Below are 9,500 nucleotides of genomic sequence, written 5' to 3'. Positions count from 1 at the left end.
GGTTTCCCGAGAGAGAAACAACAAGAGCGAATGGTGGGACAGGTTGCATTCGCCATAGGACCGAACGAGAGCAATTATGAGCAAATGAAGGCAAAATATAAGCAAATGAACGGTAAATATGAGCGAATAAATGGAGCGAACGACGCGAAAATATGAGCGAATGAATGGAGACTATGAGCGAATGGCATTCGAATACGAATGGTGGGACACGATTTTCCGTTGTTGTTTCCCCCTCGTGGATTCCACTTCAAAATTTACGTCGTGAGAGAGCATCGTGAAGGATTTCTAGTTGTTGAAATTCACCTCTCTCGTTTTTTAACCAATAGAAATCCTTCACGGAGGACGGAGATCTCCTACGACCAAAATTTTTAAGTGGAAATCAAGCCTTGAAACAAAAAAATTTGTGTTACGTTTTTCTACTGCGCTTTCAATGTTGTCACAACTGAATCGACATAAGGCTTGATTTCCACTTACTAAAGAAGTACTCAGTCTGATAGACAAAATTCATTTTTTTTAATTTTTGCTTTGTCTACTTGACAGCTCGCTCTCACACGTAGTAGTTTTTGTTGAATAGAAACCATACTTAAGAATCGGCACACAATTCTGTGTGGACCATTTCGGTGACCAAACTAAGAGACCAATATTTTCCCGTCGTTTTTTTTTCTATTTTTTTCATCATTTCAGTTAAATATTTCTTATTTGTCAATGAACTTATCGGTCTCGTATATCCATATAAATGTTTACTTAACAAATAACTTATTTTTTTCACTCGTCAAGAATTCAATGATGACCATTTGGCTAAAGAAAGAACTTGATTTCCTCAAATAATATGTTCGAACGCAACTCTTTTTCGGTAAATTTAGTTTCCTTACGGACGCGACGACGATTAATTCAGTGAATTTTATTAGTAATTAAGAACAATAAATAATTTAGACGATGATGCGATGATGGCATAAACTTCATTTTCATTGCGTCCATTCAGTGGATTACAATTTTTTCTTCTTTTTGTAATTATCTGGAACTAAATGCGATGCATGAGTTGTGTATCGACTAATTTGATTAAGTAAAATTTGGTTGAAATATTAATTCGATAAGTCACACAATTTAACACATTAAATGTTTAACGGTTTCAACAATCACAATGCTAAGACCAGCAAAATTGCTCAAAATCAATTGTATATGACAACGCCATCAGTACGCACATTCCAACTCTGATCGTCAAGTACGAAGTCAGAATTAGGTGAGGCTTGAAAGCCACTATTTGTGCAAACGTGACACGTTAATTTCAATTTTTCATCACAAGTCTTTGTGTCTCGAGAAGAATAATCCGTGGGACAATCCTAAAAGTTAAATATTACATACAGTGAGACAACTGGCGTAATGTGCACAGAGTAAATGGTGTAACATGGTCCAGGTAGCTCAATCGGTAGAGCGATGGACTCACGCCATTTATGTTACGGGTTCGACTCCCGTGTCGCAAATAGTTTTTCCTAATCGTAGATCATTAATCAATGGGAAGAAGTACCAGAAGCCTGGGAAAATGCGGTAATTACATTGCTGCATAAAAAAGGAGACATAACAAAGCTGGAAAATTACCGACCCATAAGCCTACTGTCAACACTCTACAAGTTGTTTATGAAAATCATTACGTAGAGGAACACTAACAAGTTCGACTTCTACCAACCTGTTGAACAAGCTGCTTCAGATCTGGTTTCAGCACAGAAGACCATTTGCAGGTGATGAGAACGCTTATTGAGAAGTGTCGTGAATTACAACATCGACATAGTCTTGCTATTCATCGACTTCGAAAAAGCTTTCGATTCAGTGGAAACATGGTCGATATTGGACGCATTAGACGAATGTAGAGTAGACTCAAGGTACTCCAACACAATTCGATATGTGTACAGAAATGCTACTTCATAAGAGCACGGAGAAATTCAGAATCGGACGAGGTGTAAGGCAGGGTGACACCATTCCACCGAAATTATTCACGGCGATTCTGCAGAGTGTTTTTAGGAAGTTAAACTGGAGTAAAATGGGAATAAAGCTAAATGGAGAGTACCTGAGCAATCTCCGCTTTGCTGATGACATTGTACCGATAGCAGCGAATCTAGGTCAGGCTCAGCTTATGCTACAACAGTTAAGAGAAGAGGCAAGCAAAGTTGGCCTCAAGATGAACTTATCGAAAACAAAAGTCATGATCAACAACAGGGTCAATAGAGAAATCAAAATTGGTGACACTGTCATTGAACGAGTCGACAGCTACGTATATCTAGGACATAAACTGAAGTTAGGTCTGGACAACGAGACTGCAGAAATAAGACGTAGGATTGGTCTTGCATGGGCAGCGTTCGGAAGACTCAGACTAATTTTCAAAAAGCAAAATGAATAACAGTCTGAAACGCAAAGTGTTCGACACTTGTGTCCTTCCAGTGCTCACTTATGGAGCGGAAACGTTAACTTTAACAAAAGCATCCGAAGATAAATTGAGAGTGACACAAAGAGCCATGGAACGGAGTATGCTTGGAATAACACTCAGAGACAGAATGACGAATCAATGGATTCGACAACAAACCAGGGTCGTTGATGTCATGGAAAGAATAGCATCTCTGAAATGGAGCTGGGCGGGACATATTGCAAGAAGGACAGACGAACGTTGGACCAAAAAGATCATGAACTGGCGACCATATAAAAGACGAGCTGTAGGTAGACCACCAGAGAGATGGACAAACGGAATTAAGAATATTGCAGGTACAAACTGGCAGCAAATGGCAATGGATCGTATGAAATGGAAAGAAGTTGGAGAGACCTACATCCAGCAGTTGATAGAAACAGGCTGAAAAACAAGAAGAAGAAGAAGTACATCATTTAGTCTCTTGTGTTAGCTCTATCGACCGTAATAGTTCTCTAAGAAAAACCAAGATTCTGAACAAAATTCTCGTCACATACATAAGTCACCATCGTGATTCTAAAAAAAAAACAACTACTAGCGAAACCTATGTTCTTACAGATCAAGTGGTGGCTTTTGGTAAAGAAACCACTGGTGACTGACCACCAGTTAGCAAGTTTGGTGATGAGTTAAAACTTCATTTCGACTATGATTCGCTAGACTTGTTCGTGTGCAAATCGGTATAGTGTTCTCAGGGCAATTGTTTCTAGTACCACGACTGTCGTCATGGCCTGATGAGAAATGGTATTTTTGAACAAGGTTGTTGATGAATTCGCTAGTCTTCTTCCAATGCAAATTGGTGCAGTGTTCTTGATGTTGTGGAGAAGCTTTTGTTATGTTCGAAAACTGAATAACGATGAGTTCGAAGAAAAGAAAACCTTTTTCTTCCTGTAGTACCAAAACTGTCACATTCACTCACCAAATTTAGTACCGAAAGAGCAACATTCTCCCCTACTATTTTCTCTCAATTTTCATTCCCGCTTATGTCATTTTCGATCCTATCTTTATTCTTTCCCAAATGTGTCAAGTTGTTGTATGTACGCGAATGTAATGTTTTTAGTGTTTTGTGACAATGCATTCATAAGGATTGCTTTCAGCATTCATACGGACTGCTTTCGGCATTCATTCGGATGTCTTTCGGCATTCCTACAGATTGCTTATTTTTCGACATTTGTGAGAATACATGCACACGGAACGGACTTCTTTAGGCATTCATACGGATTACTTTCGGCATTAATATGGAATGCTTTTGCACCGGTATGTTGTTCAGTTTTGTTGTTATGTTTTGTTCGGAATGTGACTTTGGTACTCCAGGAAGAAAAATAGTATACAAACCACGGATCAAAAAGGTGTGTTTTAGACCACGGTGGTGAAAACGTCCAGGGATGGAGCGACGCGAAGCTGGGTCTAAAACACACCTTTTTGATCCTTGGTATGTAACATACTATTCTTTTCGTAACTTCACACGGCGACGTATATACATACGAACCGAATTTCTTTTTTGTGTGATCGTTAGACTTTGTGCAGCTATAATTATCTAATCTAATCAGTTACTTAATGTCACATAAGATACGTATTACCTTAATGGAATAGATATTAGAGGTATCATACGGCAACAGTCTCGAAGATGAGAAGTGTTAGTAGTTATTGAAACCCTTTTTAAAAAGGCAGTCTTTTGATCCTTTGGCATAATGTTTTTCATTTTTATATTTTTGATTTTTGTGGCTATGTGGTTATTTCGTGGCTACGTCAACAAGAAGTACGACTACTTTAAAAACCGCAACACTCCATTTTTGAGACCATATTTCCTTTTGGGAAGTACTGCAGGCTTAAACTTTAGTAGATATGTTCCTACGGAATTCGAAGAGATGATGTACAACGAATTTCCGGATAAAAAGTAAGAATTGTGCCCATTAGAGCCAGGGTTCTACTTGAGAGCTGGCAAGATGACGAATTTTCGTTTTTGAATTTTGCCAAATACGTGCCTGGTTGTCTACTTTACTCGACAAGCTTCGATAGCTGTGGTCCTCGAGGTATCGCAAAAAAAAGGACAAAAGATTTGTATGAATGGTTCATTCGCTTCGCTCGCGACATTTATGTTTGTAGAGACCGCTTTTGACAACACATATCGTACAATGGCTGTTGTTTAGTATAGCTTAGTAAATAACGAATTCCGTTTCGTTTTCATATGAAAACAATTCCACATTGCCTCCTCTCAAGTTGAACTCTCTGTTCTAACAGATGGCGCTCTTATTTCTCTCTCGATTAAAACCGACTATTCTCGTCGATTGTAATTTGTAGGTTGTACGGATATTTCGATTATTTGAAACCGGTCTACCAAATTCGTGACCCCGAACTACTCCGTCGAATTGCGATCAAAGATTTTGATCATTTCGCCGATCATGTGCCGTTCCTGGAGCCAGGAAATAACGATCTGTTGGGGAACAGTTTGTTTATGTTGAATGGACAAAAATGACGTGACATGCGAGCAACTTTAAGTGACTCATTCACCGGCAGTAAGATGCGTCTAATGTTTGAGCTGGTATCAGAATGTGCTGTCGATACCATCACTTACTTGCTGGAAAAGGCAGATAAGGTCGACCACATCGATTTGGAAATGAGAGACTTATTTTCACGATGCACAATCGATGTGATCGCTTCGTGTGCGTTCGGTTGCAAGACGAATTCGTTGAAAACGAGAGACAATGAATTTTACAGCTCCGGAATGAGATTGCTCGATTCGTCCACCTATCGGATATTTATGTTTACGGCTTTCCCGAAACTGATGAAGTTTCTCGGGATCAACTTCATCGCAGACGACGTTTCGAGTTATTTTACGTCAATTATTCGTGACACGATAAATGAACGGAGAACGAGGAATATTTCGAGACCGGACGTAATAAATGCATTGATGCAAGTGATGGACGGTGGGACGTCGGTTAACGGCAAAGAAAACTTCGATAAAATCCGCTCAAAGCGTGTATGGACTGAAACCGAATTGATGGCCCAAAGTTTTCTGTTTTTCTTCGCTGGCTTTAAGAACAGTTCAAACATCCTATCGATTTTGACGTACGAACTTGCCGTCAATCCTACTATCCAAGAGAAACTTTATCGCGAAGTAAAGGGCATGAACGACACGTTAAATCAAGCGCTCATCGATTATGATTCACGGCTAAAGATGAAATACATCGATCAGGTTGTTAGTGAAGTTCTTCGAAAATGGCCGCCGTCACCAGTTACTGACCGTTTATGCTAAGAGGACTATCGAATCGTTGATGGTGATGAAGTCATTCGAATTGAAAAGGGTGCGGCCTTAAACGTGCCTATTTACCGTATCAATCGCGACCCAAAATATTATCCGAACCGTGACCAGTTCGATCCAGATCGTTTTAGTGAAGGAAGCAAGGGTACTATTGTCCCAGGTGCTTATCTACCATTTGGTATTGGACAGAGGAGCTGTATAGGTAGGGGAATAAGAAACACTCTGAGAATAATGTCATTCTGATCGAATGTCTGTCTTTCGCAAAGCTTCCAGGTTTGCGCTGATGGAAATTAAGACTGTTGTCTATCATCTCTTGCTGAAATTTAAATTGGAACCGAATGAGCGCACATCCATTCCTTTAAAATTCAAAAGGCATCCTCATTCACTTAAACTGGAAAATGGGATTCTTCTGTCTTTGAGTCGAAGATAGTGATGTATGCAGACACTTGTATGTTTGATAACCTTAGACATAGCACTGAACCAAGCACTAACGGAAAATCGGTCTCTCTTCTCATATATAAAACTGCGGCGCAGTAGCATTATACCAACCTTTCAAACTTAATTTATATGAGAAATTTTGACTACTGTGTCGAGGAGTCGCCTCTTAAAAATAGTGTTTTCGTGCTAGGTTCAGTGCTATGTTTTCGATAATAAAGATAAAGATAAAGATGAAAAACTGCCAACACTTTTTGTTAAGTATAGTTTCCATTTAAAAAGAGCACTCCGTTTAGCCTCCGTCTACATGAGAGTTGTAAAATAGAACAAAGGAACTGTCACGTAAACGGAGTAAAAAATTGAAATAAATTCAATTTCCACTTCGTTTGCGTGACAGTTCTTTTGTTCTATTTTACAACTGTCATGTAGACGGAGGCTAAATGGAGTGCTCTTTTTAAGTGGAAACTATACTTTAACCATGCCAATGACACACAAACCTTTCAAATGGAACCCTAATTCCGGTTGAATTCAGTGCCAAATTCACATCATCGCACTGTATAAGCACTGCACCGAACGAAATATGACGGAATGTCATCTCGGGAAAAAAAAGGTAGGAAATCATGCCCGCTCGTTAGTAAGCGGGCGTGACGCAAGTCCTCTACTACAAACTTTTCCAACTTCTTGACTTCCCCCTTTTAACTCCAACGACAAAAATTTGATCCAAAAATTTTAGAAAGAAAATTTTACAAAAAAGTTGTGTCACAAGTGGCAGATGTTGAGGATTCTTTAGTTAACAAAGTTGTCAAAGCAGGGAAAAAATGCCCTGAAATAAGGCATTCAAAAGGAAAAAATGCCGAATCATCTGCCACTTTTGACGCAACTTTTTTGTAAAATTTTCTTTCTAGACTATAGACCTCGCTACGCCCTGACGAAAAACAAAACTATCGAAATTCAATTTTCAATTTTCTCCCTTCGTTATTCAAATAACTATTTCATCCATGCGGCGGTGAATAATCTTAATTATTCCATTCAAATGCGCGCTGAGAATGGCATTTTGTTGGCGCGCACTGTCCTATTTTCTCCCCTCAATAGGCCATGATAAAATTGCCGTTTCTTGAGGACTGGTTTCTTGACGATTGGCCGAATGACATTTCTAGTGAGAAAAGTGCAGCACTTTCTTTCCCATGTGGGGAGAAAATAGAACATTCCTCATTCGGACTGTCACTTTGTTTATGTTTTCGAAAATGGTCAATGGAGAATCGATGTTTTCGTTTCGTGGAGAAAAACGGCAAAACGCAACCTGCACGCATGAAAAAGGTTGTGTTCACCTCTGGGAGAAATAGGAAATTCGAACTCGACCAAATTCCTATTTTTCCCTCGGTAAACCAATAACTATGGATCTTTTTGATGGATGCATAATTTGAGAGTCAAGCAAGCACCAGGCATGAGCGCCGACGGAGAAACCTCGGCGGCGGCGAAAAAGTCGGCTTGAGCCGGCTTAAAACGGCTCGGCTGGAGGTTCCTTTTAACTTTTTTTCAAAATAAAAACGTTTAGATAAATTCATGGAAAATGAACTAGTAAGCATGAAAATGAAATTGTACGGAAAGCGAAAATGTAGGTAGATTAGGTTGTTCAAAGTGCAAGTGGAACTGGTCTTGTTACAAGCAAGTCTCTAAGTCTAAGGTTCACTAACGCGTCAAGTTTTATTGCCTCAAAACTTGAACTAAATGGAAAATCATGCTCCAGTACACTCATTTAACTCATTAAGAAAATGGTTTTCGAGAAGAAATCGAAAGCTCACAAAAATCAAGTAAAAATTGAAAAGAAAAAAAATCGAGAAAATTCGCAAAGATCGATAAAGTTTTCTCAAATTTGTGAATTAACTGATTGTGCGCCTTCGGCTCGTTCCGCAAAGGTCATACTTGCCAAAACAACAAACTTAGAAGCGAGGACGTAATATACCATTCTGGAAAAATCATGAAAATTCAAGAAAATTTTCAAAATTTTCTTAATTTTGAAAAAAAAAATCAAAAAGTACTTGAGCTCTCGCTTGAGCTGCTTAGGATCAACAGGAATCTCGGTTTTCAAAATTATTTCACCCATTCACCTTTCGAAACCTTTATTTCATTTTCCAGCCGTTTCAAGCCGGCTTGGGCCGTGTTTTTGGCACCGGCTCGGCTGCGGCGCGGCTTGCTCAAAAATGGCCGGCGACGGCTTGATCGGCGGCTTATTTTCGGCGGCGCTCATGCCTGGCAAGCACCACACTTTAGATCCCATTAAGACACAAACCTTTGCCCCATATTTATACGTTTTCTCACCGAATGGAGTGAATGGAAAGATTACGACCAAGAAATTCGATATGATTTGCGGGTGCTGTTCGAGCGGGTCTATTTCCTCCAATACCGTTTCAAATTGGATTAGTTTTGCTAACGTTTATTGCCGTCGCTGTTAACCACGATATAAATCAATAAAACATTCATGTTGTAAAACATTCAGATGCTCATTGTTTTTACAGAGAGTGTAAAAAAATTTTGTGGAAAAAAATCTGGAAAACAAACAAAAAAACGAATTCTCCCATTTAAATAAATGAAAAAACTAACCGGAATGTTATTACGCTGTAAATACATAAATATCGTATGAATGTCAACTGTAATTTGCATTTTTAGTGATGTACACATTACATTGGGATGCTATCCAACCATACCGCAAAAATACAGCAACTCGAAACCACAGAGATATCTGTGTTATTAACACAACAACAACAACAACGAAAAAAATTCGGATTGAGTTTCATTAAATGTTAAATCGACTCGTACCGAATAGAGTGTAACCCAGCCGGAGTGGCGAGAGAGATTCTACGTTACATTTGTTACGATTTTGTTGACAATATAAATGTTTAACCTTCCACTGATGGTCACATTTAGAACAGGTATCGTTGGTTGGTTTCGTTGTGAGATTAGTTCATTCGTAGTTGAGCATCGGGTCCATCCTTGTTAGACACATAATAGTGCTTTTCGTTAATTTACTTGTCTTGGTCTGTCGTTCTTTACTTAGAGTATAGGTTTAGATATTCGTGTGATGTGTATAGCACAGCATAACCCATACTCAATGAACCTAAATGCATTCTACACAAATCAATCTTTGTTAATTCCAACTTCTAGGACATTTGCTGTAGTAAATGTAAAACATACCCGTTTCAGGTCATCAAAATCTCCGCTCAGATATTTTATACACAAAATTCTTGTATAAATGAAAAATTGGTACATTTCTTGGAGTAATGCCCGATGAAGTTTACTGTGAAAATTTTGACAGGTCTACCCATATAATTTACATGTCAATTATATGGGTAGACC

At 38.9% G+C, this 9,500-nt stretch overlaps 1 pseudogene; it reads left to right on the top strand.

Moving 5' to 3' along the window:
• Window positions 1–4,080: 4,080 nt before the first annotated feature.
• Window positions 4,081–6,194, top strand: LOC119083694 (annotated as a pseudogene).
• Window positions 6,195–9,500: the final 3,306 nt, after the last annotated feature.

This window comes from Bradysia coprophila, unplaced genomic scaffold, assembly GCF_014529535.1.
Source record: "Bradysia coprophila strain Holo2 unplaced genomic scaffold, BU_Bcop_v1 contig_70, whole genome shotgun sequence".
Lineage (NCBI taxonomy): Eukaryota > Metazoa > Arthropoda > Insecta > Diptera > Sciaridae > Bradysia > Bradysia coprophila.
Note: the sequence above shows the minus strand (reverse complement) of the source record. Positions and strands in the feature narration are given on the sequence as shown.